The sequence below is a fragment of the Paramormyrops kingsleyae genome, chromosome 21 (genome assembly GCF_048594095.1).
Source record: "Paramormyrops kingsleyae isolate MSU_618 chromosome 21, PKINGS_0.4, whole genome shotgun sequence".
NCBI lineage: Eukaryota > Metazoa > Chordata > Actinopteri > Osteoglossiformes > Mormyridae > Paramormyrops > Paramormyrops kingsleyae.
This window is the reverse complement of record NC_132817.1, coordinates 10,963,019-10,982,903: the sequence shown is the minus strand read 5'-3', so window position 1 is coordinate 10,982,903 and position 19,885 is coordinate 10,963,019. Positions and strand designations below refer to the sequence as shown.

The 19,885-nt window shown below is 46.0% G+C and overlaps 1 protein-coding gene across 2 annotated transcripts in view; it reads right to left on the bottom strand.

Moving 5' to 3' along the window:
* The window catches only part of LOC111847640 (phosphatidylinositol 3-kinase regulatory subunit gamma-like), a 106,151-nt gene that overhangs the window by 29,100 nt on the left and 57,166 nt on the right, over positions 1–19,885 (bottom strand). The window lies entirely within an intron of this gene.

Genomic DNA, 19,885 nt, shown 5'->3' with positions numbered 1-19,885 from the left:
ACCCTAGGCACAACACATCTGCAGTACTCCCAGACCTCACTACACCCTGTGCCCCCCCCCCCTCAATATTGACCACTCCGCTGTCAGCACGCCTTCTGAGAAGAACTTCAAGGCGTGATATACGCACAGCTAAACAGTCGCCGATTGATCGCTCTAATTGATTACCACAGGCTATTCCCTCAGCACCACCCCGCATCTCAAACAATTCTCCACCTTTCTGGGTTGCATGGGAAAGTAATTTCCATGAGACCTCCAGGGTTGACATGTGAACTGAATTGTTTGGGAGGTCTCATCCCCATAGAGCAAAGGGTCCGTCCACAGTTGAAGGCTTTGAAATCTGTTCCTTTAGGTCTGGTAAGTCCTCTGGAGAATTAGGGCCTAAGGTCCTGTTTAGATCACCTGATATATATTTAGAGAAAGTCTCAAATCCAACATTCTGGTAAAGACGAAGTACCTGCAGCAACAGCACGTCCAGCTCAGGACCTACATCAGAACATCCCTATCCTAGCAGCCCAGTCTGATCACCCCCCTGTACACTCTAGACACTGGTGGGTCTCACCCCGAAAAGACCAATGGTAGAGTAAGCAGCATGTGACTGGCTATGAGCAAACATGGCTACAGCTGAGTCCAATCCACACATCATGCCCATCCGATAACCTGATTTTTAAGAGAAATGAATTGAATCAAATAAAAAAAATACTGTGATACAGTGTGGGTTACAGTGTGTTCAGCAGTGCTTTTGCTCAGCCACAAGTAGTATCAGTAGTAGAGTCCATCCAAAACTACTAGCAAATACTATTATTACTTCTAGTAGTGAAGTTCCTTCTCTGAGGCTGGTGTACGGAGCAGGATAACATGAAGCAGGTGCAATGGGCATGGCCTTCTGGAACATGCAAGGCGTTCCACGCTGACTGCCAGCACAGAAGCAGTACGGGCAGCGCACGGGACGGCCCCCGGGGTCCTGCTGCTGTGGAATGGTCTGCCCTCTGAGTCACTCCCCACAGAGTTATTAGTGGCACTTTCTGGAAAGAACCTTGGGACTCCCAAACTGGGAGCCTGAAATAGCGGGGTCTGGGAACGCTGCAACGTTTATTAAAAAAAAAAGAGCAGGCGAGGCAGAGGACAATGGAATTTCCCAACCCGCCCGTCATCACGCCCTCGCTCCTTTCTCACAACCTCTCATCGCTCACTCCATCTCTCGAGTGCGCACATTCGCTCAGTCATGCTATCATTCCATTCCGTCGGAGCTGAACCTAAAAACACGGGGGGGGGGGGCGACTGCATGAAATCTTCTGCTGCGACACTTTCCAGATGTGGGTCTGGAACACGAGTGACGTCAGCAGAACCTTCCAACTCCTTCCGTGTGGATGTGCCCCCAGTGGAGAGCTGACGCTCCACAACAAGCCCACATTCAAAGGGGTTCATTCACAACAGCCGGAAAACTCCATCAGCTGCATATGTGATGTTCTGTCTCTGAAACACATATATAATTTAATTTATGAAAACTAGAACTCTTCCATAATCTAGAAAATTCCACAGCCTAGTTAAAACAGGTATTCACTGTTGTGCAGTTTACATCACTTGCAGATCCTTTTGCAAGTACCATAATGATTGTTCAGAGGCTCAAATATGAATTTGCGTTCACTTGACAACACCTTAGCAAAGACGCTAACTACCAGGGCTACAGCTACAGTACATGTGAAGAATTAGCCATTTGGTTAAGCCTCTGTTTGTCATAAGAGGAATTGCGGGCCATTCCATTACTAACAGTTCTATACAGAATTTAACCACCTACAATGATTAGATACTTATGAAAGCACATGTAAAACTGTACTTTATCATTAACAACGAAGCCATATACAGGGAAACGCACAAAGGCAACTAAAATGGGGGAATCAAGAATCTTTCTTGTCTCTGATTAATAATTTAAATGTGGCACCATGCAGGATGAGGAGAACAGCCATCCAAACTGCCGCTCTATTAGGGTTATCATTGCCACACAATACCCAGTGTCCCCAACAAAGGGCTCATTGTTGACCAAGGGGCCCATTGTTAACCAAAGGAAGGATTTATGAACCTTCCGTGGTGACCTTCACCGATGACCTTCCCTTTAATCACTTAGCTCCAGAATGGGTGAACTTAAAGGGGTGGCTGGCAAACAGCCTCTTTCCCTTCGTGCTCCAGCCCAAATCAGGCATTTGGCTCGGACACCCTCCACTGTTTGAGAAAGCTGCAGAAACCCTTCGCCCGCTTAGTCCAGGGGCACACGCTCTTTGTTGGAGAGCAGACCTTTCAACCCTGCTTCTCATGCTCCTCACTCCAGGCATTGCTTAGACACCCCCAAAGAACGGGGACTTAATCAGGTGCTGTTGGCCAGAGGCTGATGATGTTGCTGTAATGCCCTTTCTCTACGGATTCATCAATATGACCTGGGCTCTGACCCTCCTACAACAATTTATTCATTCCTACCCTCGCAATGCAGCCCCACTGTTTTCTTTCCCATACTGAGATGTGACGCTCTGACAGCTTGAACACTCGGTAAACAGAATGAGAGCTTCTATCCCAACTACTTCAGCCTTTACCACACTCATTGTCACACTCCAGACTGTCATGTCTTCGCTTGAGCACAATTTGTCAGCCACCTTGTCCTCCTGCTCATTCCCCGGGCTGAGTGAAGGACGGAGCCACCAGCCCCCACTGGGCCCAGGCCTACTGGCAGCCTGTCGACAGGAATCCCAAATCAAGCACCTTCGAGAATCCGCCCCCTCATTCGAAGCCCTATTTTGTCAGGGAGCAATTTTGGAGCAGAACCCGAGTTCACTTCAGCATTTAACCTGACAAATCTCTGCAGCTCATGTTTCAGCCGATACGGCTACTTTAGCCGTTTGATAGACGGGCCTATTTTCCCTGGTAATAGCCGCGGTAATCCCTCCAATCAGACACGAGCACTGGCTCACAATAGAAACACAGGGTCAATAATGTAAATCCCCAGGCCCGCGCTGCCTGGACGGCCCGAACGCTTCAAAGTCCTTTCTCGCCAGCAGGATATGATTCCACAGAACCTCCTGCAATAGAGCATGTAGAAAAGGAAAAACTAGCTATGAAAAGTGAGTTTTGGGCTGTTATCTGGGAGCTGAGGCGGGATACACTTCAAAGCAGAATGCTCTGGGAGATCCACCGCTCACGACACAAAGGAACACAATTACCGCCTCGCGCCTAATGATTTTCGCTACGCTTCTGCCACAATCTTCTCCTTTTTTCTGTAGTTTTGCTCGCAAACAATATGTAATTTAACAGGTTTTGAAAATCTGGGTCAATTTCAATATAAATAAACCAGCACCAGTCTGAATCTGGCCTCTGTTCTTTTCTATCGGCTTCTGAGAGGGAATATTCTATCCGAAGCGATTTTGCATGGCTTGGAATTTCACGCTTCAGCCCCTTACACAGCTGCATGTGCTCACTGGGATGATTTAGATTCCGAACGTCATTTGGGGGGTACAAACAGCAGCACCCCCCCTCCCCCCCCCTGCCCGGGACTGCAACCTGGCAACTCTCGGTTAGAAGTCTTTAACTACTGCTGTACGTTCTACCCTCTAATTACGTCCCACTCCTTGCTGAAGAAGGATTTTAAGCCTCTTCTGTCACTGTGCACCAGCTTAGCTGTCACAAGATTACATTCAGATGAAAGAAAATGTAACAGTATGGAAATCACTGGAAATGGCAAAGTGATCAATAGATTATCAAGTTTTGGCTAAGCCTACCTCCTAACCCCATGGCTTTTCAAAATCTGATGGGGGGGGGGGGGGGGGGGGCAGGGTGAGCGAGACACTAATCGGACTTTATGAGGCTTATAAACTGATATCTTGATCTTGGGAATCTTCAAAGCACCGTGACCTCTGACCCTAGGGCAGTTTCCTGACAACCGTGCCATCTTTCCAGATAACAAAAACAAACTGCCGACCTTTCTTTCTTTTTTTAAACGTTGCTGTCTCTCTACCCTCAGTCTTCACAAACTAGGTACACTTCTATTTTGAGGGAGCCCCTATTTGCCCCCCACCTACCCCACACAGAGTGCCCCTTCCTGCAGCTGGCTGGCGGTCCCTTGTTGGTGCCCCCCCGTCCATTCCCAAAAGCTGATACGCTATGCGGTCTTGCACTCCCAGCTGTCTCCTGCCAGCCTGCTTGACAATAACATGCGAAATGAGGTCCCTTTACAGTAAGTGCCCTAATGGAGGCCAAGCACAAAAAGGCCAGTTCTAGCTCCCTCATGTCAGGAGAGCAGAGTTGGCAGGATCGGCCAGTGAAAGAAACAAACAAACACTCAATTGCGAAACTATCGCCCTCAACACCAAGGCATTCGTGAAAAGAAATGCTTTGCCGATTTACCATCAGTATCACTAGTTTCGACTCACAATCTGGGGTGGGGGTGGGGTTTAGGTCAGACCGGCAAGTTCCAGCGCGGAGGGTGTTTGTCCATAGTGACATTTACAGTCGTGATGTGCAACATATTTTGTCAACTGCATCTTGCTGGGGTAAAAAAAACAATTAAGATTGACATTTAAGATGAAAAGATTCTCTTGATTTGCTGAAATTCAAGGAATAACAAATGGAACAAATGAAAATGGAAAAATCTCTGCTATGTCATTGAAATTCTTATCATGACACCATGGCATGTGAGAAGGTTGGAGAAGGTTGTGACAGGTACTTGGATTAATCGGTGACCAAGACATGTGTGTATGGCTATTTATAATGACATCATGCCTCTGCTCTGGTCAGAGAGGATTACAGTCTGAAATAGCAGGGGAGGGAAAAGAATCAAAGCCTGAATGATGGAAATTTCTGATGTATAACTGGGATATCATGAGATGAAGATGGCAGTTTGATATGGTAATGAACAGCAATCTTCTTCAGAACATTTAGCATTGTGAAACAATTGCTTTTTTTCAGATTCCTACCAAAAGTGAAACAAACATAAAGAACGAATCAAATTTTTATTAGACATATTAGATATATCACACCTCATAATGGGTTCTTTTAGTTTTAAAGAGGAAAAGAACTGTAAAAGTCCATGAGATGGCAGGCCGAGTTCTGTCTCAAACATGTAAACAAAAGATCTTATAATTTAGTCTTCACGATACAAGAAAGAACCTCAGACACACAGAGGTTTTTCGATGGTGTAATTTAGTAAGCGAAAGCCTTCTCTGATGTCTAAGATATCAGACTCGGGAAGCAGTTGCTAACTCCACCAACCTCATTCGATTATTGTTCCAACCTCCAAAGAAATTGCAGGGTTTACTTGAATGTCGCCCACTCTCTCGCCAACGTCGGTGCATTTTACAGCATTCACACATTTCCAAAGGGGGCCATGCCGTCATTGCGAGAATCCCTCACTTGGCACTAAGTGCAAGTGCCTTTTTATTGCAGTCTGAAACTTTATTGCTACTGGGAAACCTCATACTCACTGTTATAGCCAAACGGCTCGTGTGCTTCAGGCTCAAAATTGCCAGGAAACTGCCCTGTGAACCCTGACCTTTGACCTGCCCTGGTCTTTAAAGCTGTAACTCTAAAGTTTCGAGGATAGCCTGGGCTCTGGTCTTTCCCTTGCGTCAGCTGTAACTACAGGCGTCAGAGCTGCTGTTCCATGAGGCCTATTGACAGGGAATTAATAAATCCATAGATCATTTCCATGCCATTCTTGTGAGGAATGGCTATGAAACACAAGAAAGTAGATGAGTAGCCTTATTTAACAAAGGCGTATCAAGGACTTAACTTTGTAACTCCACCAGCTGAATACTCACTACTAACAATATGGTTAGGTTTGAAGCTGAAGTTATCATAAACTCACCAGCTAGTTTGGACCATATCGACATAGCATCAATCCCTACTAGCGTTAGATCACATTGCCATTTGAATGCCACAAACAAGAGCCTCACTCTATAGACACGTTAAGTTCTTATTAAGGTCAAACATGCATGACTGAAGTTGGCCATTAAGTGAGCATTACTCAGCAATTTCATCCATGACTCCAGAATTACTTAGGTTCAACATAAACTTTTTACTGGAATAAATGAGTTGGATCTGCCTACCTATCAAATAAATAAGCTCATACTGTACATAACTGTTCATTTCCTGTGATGAGAATAATGTTTTCTCTTGTTCATTAATATATGCTCAGTGGCCACTTTATTAGATTCATCTAGCTATTACCCGAGCTGGAACATTTTAATCTGGACTTGTCTGCTGAAACGTGAAGATTTACCTGAAATACTATTAGATCAAACTTTACTCCCATAGTTGGTCAAATCTCATTTCCTCGGGTAAAGGCCCGCACAGCATCAATAACAGAGTACGAACCGCTTTTTCTTTCTCTACTAAAGGAAGTAGTGACTATCATGGTCCTCACGTTCACCTTTAGATGCTATTCCCTCTAGGCTTTTCAGAGATGTCTTTGATACTATTGGCCTTAGTGTGCTATTCAGGTTTGATGCCTGTCTTTTGTCAGGTACTGTACTGCTTTAACTCTTACCTTAGCCAGCAAACCTTCTCTGTAAATACTGGAATTTTTCATTGCACTACTGCTCCCATCACATGTGGGGGTTCCTCAGAGTTTCATTCTAGGCCCTGTCCTATTGTGTATCTATATGCTCCGACTTGATAACATATTTCACAGTGACACAATGTCGTTCCATTGCTGATGATACTCAAGATTTACCTTGAAACCCCCTGCTTCCTGATGTACTTAATTGCCTGTCTGAAAAGCATGAAAGTCTGGAAGGCTCAAAATGATCTTCAAATAAATAACAATACGACATAATAAAAATTATTTTACTGAGACCGCTGAATGACATTAGCTCTGTCAACCCTTCACCTATGCAAACATCATGCCACTCATCTTGGTGTAATTTTTCACAGCAAACTTAGATTTGATCAGGCTTCTATCATCTCAGAAATATTTCAAAAGTTAAATTATTTCTATTTCTTCTAGGCCTTGAAAAAGTCATCCATGCCCTGATCTCACTCCATTAAGATTAATATAATTCTTTTTACATAGGAGTAAGTATGTCATTGTATTGTGCCTACAGTTAGTCCAGAATGATGCAGCAAGGCTACTGACCAGGACAAACCACATAACACCAGTCCTGACTTTGTTACACTGGCTTCCAGTCCAATACAGGATCCAGGTTAAAATTCTATCAATTATTTTTAAATCGGCAAACAGGTTGTCCCCTTCCCATGTCACCGATTTGCTCCATCATCACACTGCTCCCACGTAGCTGAGGTCATTTGAGTAACTCTGACTAATTGTTCCATGAGCCTCACTAATGCTGAAGTGTGACCGCACCTTTCCAGTATAGGCACCTAATCTTTGGAACAACCTCCCTTTTACCATCAGGTCCTCCCCCTCAATTATGCTTTTAAATCTTGACTGAAAACCCACTTGTTCAGACTGGCATTCAGTCCAGATTAACAATATACAGTGGAACCTCGGATTACGAGTAACACGGTTTACGAGTGTTCCGCAAGGCGAGCAAAGATTTTTAATAAATTTTGACTTGGAAACCGAGCAAGTCCTGGTTTACGAGCGCCAAGTATCATCAAAAATGATATGGCACACATGCGCTCCTTGTTTTTCTTGTTGTTACGTGCGCTCGACTTCAAAACAGGAAGCGCATGTGTGCGCTTCTTGTTTTGACGCCGAGCGCACGTCATCACAACTGAACCAATGGTTATTCACTTTCTCACGCTGCAGAATTGTGGGTAATCGTCTCCCATGCTCGGTCTCAGTCGGCATGCCTCACTCGTATAGTCAAAATTTAGTAGAAAAGCACCACCTGAATAAGGGCGTAGCAGTGCGAGCGATGAATCTGTTTAACGACAATGCAATGTCCACATTTTTGCGAAATCGAAAAGGAGGCAAAAGAGGCTGTCATTGGATGGGTTCCTTGTTAAAGTCGCACAAACAGACAAAGATTCAAGTGAGCCAACAGATAGCAGTGATTCCGTTAATTATAGTGAAAGTCGTCCTGCAAAATAACCCTCCTCTTCTCCTCTCCCGTCTCCCTCACACCATCCACGATTCTCTTCAAAGGTAAAGCACAGGTTAATTTGTTTTCTGTATTTTTACTTTATATTTTGTATTAATAATATGAATATTTTTGAGTTGTGGAACGGATCATATGAGTTTCCATTATTTCTAATGGGAAAATTCGCTTTGATATACAAGTGCTTTGGATTGCAAGCATGTTTCCGGAACTAATTATGCTCGTAAACCAAGGTACCACTGTATTTTTTATTGTCTAATGTTTTCACTTCTTCCTTCTCTCTCCTCTATGGAGTTGTCTTTGGACTGGCATTGTTATTGTTTTATATTTGTACTGTTTTACTTATAATTTGTAAATAAACTTTGGTTTATGTGCTTTATAAATAAAAATGTACTTCCTCTTCTTACTTACTTACCGAGTAGAACCCACTTTTATCTCCAAGTGTAGATGCCTTTCTGCACACCACTGTTGTGCTGAGCTGTTATTTTTGGCCTTCCTGTTAGCTTTAAGAAGTCTGGCCATTCTTCCCTGACTTCTCTCATAAATGAGGTGTTTTCAGCAACAGGATTCTTGATCATCACATTATTCTCTGTAAACTTTAGTAGTAGTGCGTCAAAATCCCAGGAGCTCTTTCTGAGATGTTGGAGTCAACACATCACACCACGTTCAGGACCAGGCAAATCAGCTGTTCCATTGCTTAGTCAATCGAACTGAACCTTCTAACCCTGCTTGCCGCACTGCAAGCGATTTGTTTTAACGAGCAGATATACCTAATATACTGGCCACTCAGTGGATTTGACTTAATTAAGGCTGTATATTATTGGCCAATACCTTCTACTTCTATGGGATGTGTATGGTCTCTGGCCTGTGATCAGCCATAACAATTGCTCGCTCCACGACTTGCTTTGCGATCAGTCAGTCGCACAGTTTAAACTCAGTGAGCCGGAATCAAAACCCACCAAGAGTTTGCCATTCAGGACTGGCCCTACAGAGCATCGGGCTGGTCCCTGCCCCGTATCGTTCCCTATTCTTTAGTCCACTTCGCATTTCTTGCCAGCATGCATGAACCTGGCTTGGTGAATTGCGAGGAGATGGGAGTGAGATGGACACTGGCCTTTATTCCCAGCCCTGTGTTGAGCGGGCATGCCGCCGGGCACAGGAAGGGTGACACTGGCATACAGCCAGCAGAGCCAGCCCAAGTCCACTTGCCAGCAGTACCGAGGATAAGGGGACTGGCAGCCTGTTGGAAGACATTCAAGATTTCCGACAAGTTGCTTAGCAAGCAGTTTTGTGTACACTATTCAGTGATACCCTGCCTACAATTAATAATTAGCAACTGCCACAACAGTGTCTGATGTTTGTATAGTCAACATTATGGCAGATGTTTGCTTGATGGTTCAAGGCCTTAACATGGACACCAGCTGCTGCTTGGAGGAACATTCAGAGCTTCGGAGTGGGTGTAATAAAACATAGAAACTGGCTCACAGATGACCTTCATGACTAGAGTAAGTAGTTAGAACATGAATAGATGGATGGATGGATGGATGGATGGATAAGAGAAACCAAGCAGACATCTTCTGGAAGCATCCTCCCAGCCTGCTTACAGATCAATAAGGCTGCGCTGAGAATGCCTTTGCTTTCACGCCGGAGCTGGATTTAGCGGCAGGGAGCCGCGTTTAGCGGAGGCTTCCTGAAAGGAGCAGGCTGTCGCGCTTCTCCTCCCCGCTCGGTGCCTCTCCTCGGCCGAGGGGGACCCATTCCTGTGCGGCCGAGCGGAACCACAGTGTGTAATTAGGGGCCAGGATAGCGTGAGAGGCTGCAGAGCAGAGCACGCCACGGGAGCCTGGGAGCCGACTGCCAGCCAGCCCGCCGGCCGCCCCCTGCCGCCCTGCCCCCGCCCTCGCCTGCCAGACGGGGCGTTCTGGTGGACTGCGCCCCTTAATGGACATCTGAGAATTAGCAGGGAACTACAGCAGCTACACAGGGCAGGTGGTTAGCGAAACTGGACTCGCACATGCATTAACATGGACTCTGAAAGTTCACACGCTGTGCCTTTCTGTTGATCCTTTGAATAAGACACTCAAATACCCTGATATGCGCAGGTAGGAAAATTTAATTGGGAAGGTTACCTGGTCCTTCAAAGCAGGATGTCTGTCAGAATTTGGGCTGGAGTGATGGTATTTTGAGGAATTCTGAGGAGTGGGTACGTGGAATGCCATTGACGGAAACACAGTCAAGGATATCAGAACACTTCTCTTAATGACATACATTTTCGTGTCCATCCTTGGACCATTGTGATAAAATTAAGAAAAGTCTATTTTTATACAAATAGATTTTTTTCTGTTTTAACTTCTCTTATAACAGTTGCACTCATACACTGCAGATATACAGTTGAGCAATTACAATCTCATAAATAAAAAAATGGGAGATTCTACATCACCATCTCAATCAGAGGTGGACATCTCAGGTCCAGAAAGTAAAAATCCAGATCAAGATTTTTTTTTAACCAACCAGTTGAGTATAAAGAGTCACAGTCACAGAGTACTCCATTGGTTGGTTTAAACAAAACCTTGGTCTGGATTGTTACTTTCTCATCTGAAATGTCTACCTCAGGTCTCAGTTGGCCAAGCGTTAGCTGAAGCTCTGGGATCATTTCAAGATGACCGCAGATTGGACTTAACATAACAAGGCAAAAGTGTAAACAGCCCCCAAGCTGATCCATTTGAGGGACTCTGAGCGCTGTCTCACGCCCAGCTACGGGACCAGCGGAAGCCATCGGACATGACCCAAGCTCAACCCAGGAGGGCTGACAAAATGTGCTGCTGTTTAGGTATACGACACAGCCGGTGATTTGTGGTGTGCAAGAGTGTGTACGTAGCACCTCAAAGCTATCCGTAATCTTGGAGTTTGTATTATTGCCAGAAATCTGTCCATACTGTGCCATTTTTATCACCACAAGTGGTCTGGCAGGGCTTCTTGTAGCTTCCTCCCTTCAGGTGACGAATTTCATACCAAAGACAAGGAGATGTCACCTTTGAATATTTCTTTGGTGTTTTTTGGCCTATAAATCACACCATAGGTGCTTTTTGCTCATTGCAATGCAGCTAAGCAAGTCTATCTCATTAGAAGTGACATTAATTATAAGTAATTAATTTTATCATCCATTATGAATGAAGTGGCTTAAAGCCACAGTCATTTTGCTTGGGATTTGTTCTTAAGATCAGGTCAATCCCGTTTAGTTAAGCTGATGCGGATTAACGTTATTCATAGTAGACCTCCTTAACCATGATCCCTTAAGATGAAAAACCACTGCTGGAGAATGCATCTGTCGAAATAGCAGGATAAGGTCAACGCTGTGTATTTTAGTTTGTTGTGTTTGTATATAAATGCCCATAGTGTGCCATGGACTGGCATTAGATGTATGTAATTTAAGAGCGCTGCACTATTTAAGGGCACATATCTTCCTCCCCCTGACAATTCACACCCATGGTCTAATTAACATACCCCACACTATATTTATGTTCATGGAATTACACTGAAGCACTTCACTCATACGACTCATTGCTGTATGTAATCTTGGGAGGGCAGCCAGAGAGGGCTGTCTGAGGTCTGTCAGACTGTACCTCCCCCCCATAGGAGCGATACTGCGCCTCGAGTCCCTGGCTTTCCGGGTTATTGGGTGCATGCAGAAGACTGAGGGGGTCATGTGACTCATGGGGGCATGGCTCGTTTGGGGCCCAGGGGCTGACCGTAATCTCCCAAGCTGGTCACCCAACAGCCCAAAAACCACATGCCAGCCTCCTCAGAGAACACCACGTACATTTGTGTTTTTTTTTGTTTTTTTTTGTGTTCACAAATCAAACGTCAGGATGAGGATGAAAATGTTGTGTACTTTCCATGACTTGTTAGCGCCCCAGTTTTTGCACAATTCTATGAAGCCATCAGGAAATGAGTCGCTTGCTGGAACATTCCTTCCTGAGAGCATCATTAAGCCGGAGAAACCGAGCGCAGAGCACTTTTCTATCAAGAAACGTGTGCGGCTCACGGCCCACTGGGTGCAGGCCACTGGGGTCGGCTCCCCCTTGGCCAAGAGTGCCACCCCACCTGGATGCTAGCCCAGTCATCCCCCCCGCTCTCCCAGTCATCCCCCCGCTCTCCCAGCCACTCCCTGCTATCCCAGCTCCAGTCTCATCCAGAAAATAGGTATTTTCCCTGCAGAGCTGCCGGCTTGTTCTGATGGGGCTCAATGGCTCTGGTTCTATGGTTGATGGGCCCTACATGGGATTCCTGATGTTGGAAAGGCCACTCCCTCCCACTTCTCTTCGCTGTCACAGCAGGCCATGGTAGGCTTCAGCCGGGAGTCCAGGGGGGTCCCCTGAATGAGGCTGGCCTTAGCGCTGCGGCTGCCTCAGAACCCGTTTCGCTGGGGTCTCTCAATTAGAAACCCCCAGCTGTGAAGGTAATTGGCCCCAAAAAAGTGAGGATGTGCTGGCCAGGCAACTAAGGACATGCTCCTACAGCCCAATTGAACAGAGAGACAGAGCAACGCTCATGCACTCAAAACACCCAAGTGAGAAGATTCTTTGACACAAAGCAGGATGTTAGAGGACCGAGTGTTTTCCCTGATTCTATCAAGGAACCTGAGGCCTTCCTGAGCAGTCCGCTCGTTAGCCAGGCCTCGGACGACGCCATGGCCTCTTTTCATCCTTAAAGTCACTGAGCAAACACTCCGGCTTCCCGAGGTTCCCGCCCCAAAGACGTGACTTCAAAGACCTCGTCTCTCGCTTTCAACCACCCTTAAACAATCAATTATTTCAAGAAGCTGAAAACCTGGTTTATTAAAGCTTTGGGGGATGTAACTCCAATTCCGTTTTGCTGAAAAAGAAAGTTTCAATCTACATTTTTCTATTACAGTTTGCCAGGGACAGACTGACGGCCAGGAAACCAGCCAAATTCAAGGTCTAATTAAACACTTCACAGGGAAAACAGCCCCCCCCCCCCTAAAGAGATGATCATCTGTTGGTCAGCTGAAGACTCCCACCAGTAAAGAGAGTGCACCATTGTGCCATGGACACTTGAACACTAGTCATGAGTCTGAACTATGCTACATCAGCAGGGGTTTTCTGTAGTCTATAGGTAGCTCCAGGCAGTAGGAGCCTTATACAAACTCCTAAAGTGTCTATATACTTTCCTGTCATGTCTATTTTTTTCCAAACAGAGTTTAACATGGGGGCAGCATGGTGGTGCAGTGGTTAGCACTGTTGCCTCACACCTCTGGGACCTGGGTTCGAGTCTCTACATGTGTGTGGAGTTTGCATGTTGTCGTTGTGGGGTTTCCTCTGGGCACTCCAGTTTCCCCCCCACAGTCCAAAGACATGCTGAGGCTAATTGGAGTTGCTGAATTGCCCATAGGTGTGCATGTGTGAGTGAATGGTATATGAGTGTGCCCTGCAATGGGCTGGCCCCCTGTCCAGGGTTGTTCCCTGCCTCATGCCCATTGCTCCCAGGATAGGCTCCAGACCCCCCACAACCCAGTATGATAAGCAGGCTGGAAAATGTATGGATGGCTGGAGTTTAACATTTCATATTCTTGTCTTTAACATCATTTCTTAAGCATATACAGTACATGTAGTTCACAACTTCTCATTAAAATGTATGTGTTGTGATATTATGATACACAACCAGTGTTTCCCAATCTGGCCCTCGGGGACCCACAGACAGTCCATGTTTTTGCTCCCTCCCAGATCCCTGAAATCCCTGACAGACAGTCCACAGTTTTGCTCTCTCCCAGCTCTTGGTACAGCAAAAACGTGGACTGTCTGCTGAAAGAAAAAAAAACACAAAAAACAAAACAACTATATAACACTACTTAGCAAAAAGCAGCAGCACAAATATGTTTTAGCTTAGTCTTAACAAGACTAACAGAGGTGGCAGAGCTAACATGCAATGGTAGAGCAGCTACCTGTACTGCAAAGGCCCCCCTTATTCTAAGCCTAGACTAGGGAGAAAAACTAGTAGCAACTGTTTGGATGATCTTAAAGAGCATGATGGAGAACAGAAACAAAAAAGGTCACAAGGTATGATGGGGCCAGTCTATGCAGGGCTTTGAACACCGTCAGCAAAATCTTGAAGTCAATCCGATATCTAATATGTAGCCAATGAAGAGAGGCTGGGATAGGGGTAATATGATAATGTCTCGGCATCCTAATTAATCTACTGATTCTGGGTCAGTTTGGTGCCCCCTGGTCACATGATGGGAGGCCAGCTTCGTCCTCTGACCCAAAGAGGCAGTGGAAATTCAAAGGGATTAGGGGCGTACAGGGACTTCTGAGTGGCCGTCTTGATTTAATTAAACGGGCCATTGGCCCCAGGATCTGTTCCAAGGCTAGTGTTGACATGGACTCAAATGACGACATGGACATCAGTGCAAGGCCGCCACCGAAACGTGAATAAGCTTACACAGAAATACACTGAATAACTAATCTCCTGGCCCCTGTGGGGAACCAACTGCAGGCAAAGTGGAACTTACTGGATATTACAAGTATTATAAGGATTTCTCATTTAGAGCATCGTGTCTTTCATAAATATTCTGTTTAAACATAGGAAATGATAAGATGGGCACTATTGATGAAGCATTTTCAGCACTGTAACATGACAATTATTTTTTAATAATTTTGGCTAGTTGAAGGGTAGTGGAATACTGTCCAATGAATTACAGGCAGGCAAATTAATTGGTGAAATCGCCCCAAGTGCGACTGAGGGACAACATGTTCCGTGCTGCAGAAGGAAGCTTACTTGAAAAAATCTGGAAGCCATCTTGTCCTTAACATTGAATAAAGACCAGTGTTTGTGTGTGTATGTGTGTGTGTGTGCGCGTGTGTGTGTGCGCGCGCGTGTGTGTGTGTGTGTGTGTGTGTGTGTGTGTGTGTGTGTGCGTGTGTAGGGGGGAGGCTGGGCTAGGTTTTCAGCACCAAAAGCACACCCTGCCCCACAAAGAATGACTGCCAACGACTGACACTTACTGAAACAGCAAGATACTTTCAGTACTGAAGTGCTTCAAATGGCTTTCAGTTTCCATTCAATTTGAAGCATCTGTCACACTGACTAAAACAGACCTCTGCCATGTACAGACGACACCCGAGACTTTGGCACGACAGGATGAGCTCCCAGCTACTGGCTCATTAGTTCAAGCCATTGTGTGAATTTGTGTGAGTTTAAATTCATTTGCTTGAGATACAAACATGTCCTGGTTCCCGGATCTTTGAGATTCTGGAACAGAAGAGGCCCCCTTTTGTTGAGTTTGTCCCCTTGATAAGGGGGCCTGCTGATGTCCTGACGCGGAGGGTGGGTGCAACTCCACTGACAACCAGCCTTTGCTGGCCTCAGATGACCCTCGTTTCACTTTCTGCCCGGTCACGCACACGTCACCCTCTCTGAGGCACAGAGTCGAGTTGGGGGAGGGTCTGGGTGAATGAGGAATGCTGCATATGAGCAGGCCAGGAGCCTCAGGAATGGCCTGCAAACGGGAACCCCCGTAAGGACAGGATTAGGGCAAATTCCAGCGCAATCTTTCTAGCTCAAATCCCGAGAGTTAATCAGCGTGTTGAAGGCAAGCCGTGCGTAATTAAACATAAAACTCACACACCCTGTTACTCTAACTAACCTTTAGCTCTAAGTAGGCATAATACTGACCTTATAGAGGTTATAGAATCCATCTTTTCTCATGAGCCAGGGGAACACCCTAGATACATAATTTAGACACCAGCTGATATAACTGCGCAGTCTGCACATGTCTGCGCATGAATTTGGCCTCCACCTCATTATTAGGCATATTACACCTTATTAGGCAGCATCTCTGTCCGATGAGACGTCATCTAAGGGAACATCTGATAACAAGGAGGGGAGACTAAAGCTTGGCCCCCCTAGCCTGACATAAAACCTGCCCTTCCCAGCCTTGGGTTAATCCTTTGTCAGCAGCCCACGTGTCCCCTTTGGCTTAATTCAATAACGAGCCTTTAGAGGATTTTATGAAGAAGAGGCGGGGTCACCCTGACTGGCCACGGTCCCCGTACTTCTAGCGGAAAGTAAGCGTCCAAACTCCTCAATATCAGCACTTCTGGCAGCTTGTGTAATGGGAAATCCAGGGCTTAGCCTGTGCTAGGCAGTCTTTCAGCACGCAATCAGTGTGCTGGAAATCATATCAGTTCATATTAAGTATGCACAGATAGGGGTGAGCTTTAACATATTTTGGTCGTCTGTGTCGTTTGACGTCTCTAATGTGCTGGATCCTAGCATCTTGGACGGGACACTTGCAGCTCAATGTTTGGGAGTCAACATTTCCAAAACTTTTTTAGGCTCAGGAGTTTTGCTAAACAGGTGCCTTCAGCATTCCAGGAAAATTACTCATCCATCCATCCATCTATTTTCTATATCCGCTTGCATGTGAAAATTATAATATAATAAATACTATTTTTTCCCATGGTTCAAACTGCACCAGCCAAGCTCTACGGGGTTCCTGATGAATTCCTAACGGAATGTGAATGGTTTGCTAATGGACTGTTAACGGTTAAGTTGTTTGAGTGGGGGGGAGTGATGATGCATATTCAGAAAAATCATCTTGTAACCCCTCGCAGTCATTTGGCAACCACCCAGAGGGTAATAAAATAACGAGTTTGAACCCGAAAATCTACAGAAGCCCGTCCCGCCTGACCCTCGCTTGACAGTAGGGTTGCCTGTCCCACAGCGTTTGGCTGCAGGTCTGCAGTTTGAGATCCACTGTCGTACACGGATGAGAAGTCCAGTGTCACAGCCATGCACCGAGCTGCTGAAAGGTTGCACATCCCAGACAAAACAAACGATGAACAAGGCTGCAATGTCGCCCCCTACCCCTGGAGATAGAGCGGCCAGTTTCGATTTCCTGTGTCAGGAACACATGGCAACACCAGGTTCTAGGTGTCTCCCCATTAATGGGGTGGTGGGGGAGGGTCCATCGAGGGAACCATGAAAATACAGATTAGTTTTAATCAAAGCTGTACGACACGGTAAGTCCCTGGCCCATAGGGGCGCTCCTTGCACACCTGCTAGCTGTGACCTCCTGCCGTTCGGCCTGCTCTCCTTCCGCAGTGCCAGGGGATTATATAAAGCACTTTTTGGGGTATAGCGGCCCACTGCTTGCTGCCAGGGGTGCCATGGCCGGAGCCGGCTTTCACGGGCCGGCTGAAATTCGAGGAGATTAACCTCAGCGGGGCAGCCTCTGGAAAAGCTCACTGTCCCTCTGAAGGAACATGCAGTACCAGAGCACCCCTTCATGCCGGGTCTTGACCTTTAACCCTTTCCTTTATCGAGTGCTCCTTTATTGGTTTTCACGTTAGCTGGGAGTCGTGTGGGTCGGGCTTCGTGGTTTTTGGCTCACAGTGGAGGAGCACACCTACAACGAATTACTTGTCTCGGCCAGTCATGCAGCGGCATTTTACTGGAAGAATTCCGGTTAGATAACTGGAAAGGTCCAACAGCAGAACTGAAATCCTGAAAACCTTCAGGTTTTATAGCTTGGTGTTCTCAACCACCCCCCCCCCCCCCACTGGCCTCGATCCTGGCTGCTTGCCAAGGCAAACCGCTGTGACAGGCCTGCTCTGACCCCCCTCCCCCCACAGAAGGCATTAGAGATTGCAATTTCTTAAGGACGGGGCGACTTATACCAAATAAAAAAACCAGAAGGTGACCTAGCCACTCAGGGTGACCTCGCCACGTCTCCTGGGATGTCATGTTCTCCTAGGATAATTATTGAAAAAGCTGTAATTACTATATTTGGACAGGTAACAAACTAATGGTATAACTAATGATTCCCTGTGAGAAACATATTTTACTGTCTAGTTTAAAAAAAAAAAACAATAACATATATTGAAGCCATGTGATTTATTTTCCGTGTGTCACAATGGGTGGATATGCATCTCTCGGCTTCAGCATTTTGTTAAACACACAGAATAAAAATGACGCAAGTAAACTCTAAACCCAAGTGTTGCTCGTTTACTGCTCAACCCGTCCACCGGGGACGAGAACAGCCTTCATGTCTACTCGAAAGCAAAAAACTGTGACTTTCAGACATTTTTACACACATTTACACACATATTTCTGCACAAAGGAGGCTTTGACTCCTATTTTTCAAAAGTATGACTCAATCGCCTGTTTTAGAAGAGCTCAGAGTCATTTTCTGTTTTTACCCATGTTTTTGTAATTCCTTGACAAAAAATCCACTGTGAAAATAATAACAAGTCATGATTGGCTGGTTGGTGTCATGAGTGAACACGCAGCTTGAAGCTGGACCAATGATAGCAACGCAGAGCAGAAGGTAAATCAGGCTTGGTCTAGAGCAGGCCAGTCTGTAGCGCGGGGCTCCTCTGCAAGACGTCCGTCCCCCTAAAACTTCAGAGAGATTTCCTGTCCCTGCTCTGTGCTCCCTCAGCTAATGGCCAGGAGCCATGACAGATCCATCAGCAGCTATCTGGAAGGGAGACCCAGCTTTTAAACACCGCCTTTCTCCAACGAGGTCCCCCCAGCCGGCGCTGATTAAATGCGACGCGAGCGGCCCGTGGGCCGGGCGGGACTGCGGCTGATTCTCGCACGCCTGCTCGGAGAAAGCAGGCCACATTTTTTTGCTGTAACTGCTTTTTGGTGCAGAATGACGCAGAGATGCACTAATTCAAAACGGGATTACGTACCACTGTTTACAAAATACTCCCAAGCTTCTGCGATCGTATCCAAGGTTACTCTGAACGTCCTTTTTGTCTGACTGCTCTCTGCCTGAGCCGCCTCCCTGCCATGGCGACGGCGAGCTCTAACAGAGACACTGAGCAGCTTAATCTCACACTGATCCTCTAACACAATCAGACACCCCAGGCCCCTTGCTTCACCTCGTTAAGGAGTTCTGAAACTCCAACATGTCCTACAATATTTAGAGAAACTTCATGTGTAGAGGATTTGTGTGGCACCATAATTAATTAGCTATATAATAAATTATTTCAGATGGGAACGTAGATGAACACTTGGTTGCACTGGGATTTACAATCAAACCTGATTTTTGGTTTTCTTAATGCACCATGCTGTGGTGGGGGTGTATTTTAATACAGAATCAATTTTAACTCGCTTTGACGCGAGCTACGGCAAAATCGCTGCAGTTACCAGTGAGCGACACTCCCAGCGTACCGCCTGTTAACATAAACAGGCAGGAATTTGTCACATTATGCTCCGCTGCCCCTGAATCATCTCCCACCGACCATTTTAAGGGACGTTAAAAAGGCCCCATAAATCGGTTCATTCACTGGCCTTCTTTGACTTTCGTCATGTTAATGGCTGCCGTCTGGGCCCATTGTCAGCTGCAGGGTAATTTACAGCCGTCACCTTCGCTAAGGACACCACATCGTTTCTGCATGACCGTCAGTGAGACTTCAAGCTGCACATTTCCCATATTATCCTCATTTTAATTAAACGCAACTGTATTTCGTTCCAAATACTCTGTCGCGTTATTAATATTACTGTATTAGCTGTTCAACCAAAACCTTATTATTTTCATCTACTAAACACATAGAGCCGAGTTTTGAACGAGCCACAAAACTGACCAATAATAGAGCCTTGTGTCTAACCCAGCTAGTCATAAAGTGTTACCTTTGGCCTGCCAAACTACGCAGTATCTCATGAACCATCACTTCCCAGTGTGTATCCTTAAGTTTCCCGCTATTCTCTTGACAGTAACCTCGATTTCCTCTCCCTCAGAACGATAGCTGAGTTTCTGCTGCCCTGTTCTGATCCGCAGGCTGACGCAAAAATCCGGCCGTCTGCACTGGGAA